The sequence below is a fragment of the Rhagoletis pomonella genome, unplaced genomic scaffold (assembly GCF_013731165.1).
Source record: "Rhagoletis pomonella isolate Grant_MI unplaced genomic scaffold, Rhpom_1.0 Rhpom_scaffold_00001, whole genome shotgun sequence".
Taxonomy (NCBI): Eukaryota; Metazoa; Arthropoda; class Insecta; order Diptera; family Tephritidae; genus Rhagoletis; species Rhagoletis pomonella.
The window spans coordinates 92,961,169-92,962,234 of record NW_023458555.1 but is presented as its reverse complement, the minus strand read 5'-3'; positions in this window follow the sequence as shown (position 1 = coordinate 92,962,234).

Below are 1,066 nucleotides of genomic sequence, written 5' to 3'. Positions count from 1 at the left end.
CAAGGATTGGACGGAGTTCGAAATTTTCATATTTCCAGTAGTGTTAAGGCATGGATGTAGTTTTCACTTATACTATTATTAAAAACTAGTGAACCCGCATGGCGCCAAAGCGCCAACATTTAAATAAATTTTTTTTAATAGGTGAAACCTATTCAAAAACCTCTAAAACTATTCCTAATGATTAATCTAACCATTTCTGAGTGATGTGAGGTCTCGCATGGTGTTGGTTTTCATGTAACTTCAACAAATAAAACCTGTGCACATATGTGTAGATCCCAGTTGTTTAATTTGACTTCTCATTTTGGAAATTCGAAATAACGTTGCAGATGTGATGACCTTCAAAAACAAATAATGGCAATACTAATATTATCAGCCTATAGTTTCCTTAAAACTCTTTCGTTTGACACTAATATTTCGATAATTCATTTATGTATCTTTCGTATAAGTAAAACAAATTTGAGTTTTCAAAAAGGTTTCAACCTCTTTAAAGGTATTTGAAAGTAAAATCTTTCGCCTGGCATTGTTATACATATTTCAATTTACTGATGAATTAAGTTGAATTTAGTTTTTTTAAACACATGGCAACTCTCGTAAATACAGTTTAGAAATAAACTATTTTCAAACCCATTTCGATTGATACCCATCTTTTGACAATCCATTTAACTTATTAAATAGTTTGAGCTTAATTTTTTCAACAAAAAAAACCAAATGGTAAATTTAGAGATTTCTTAACACTCGTCCTTTTCATAACCGTATTTTAAAATTTCATGTAACTTATGTGTTAAAGCCAAAAGCCTTCAACGGTTGGGAAACACTGGCTTGCTTTTCGGCACTGTGGTCTGCTGCAAAGAGGCAAACTACCGAAAAGAAACCGGTGTTTCTCTTACGATATTGTATGCTTATATAAGTATGTAACTCGGATTTTTGAGGGCAGTTAAGTTGATCAGTTACGTTGACATCAGTCATTCGCGCTTCAGACCGTTCTACCTAGGCAGCAGCAATCTACGCACTTTGATGTACTTTCTTGTAACCGCCTTGAGAATAAAATAAAGTTAGTCTTTTTACT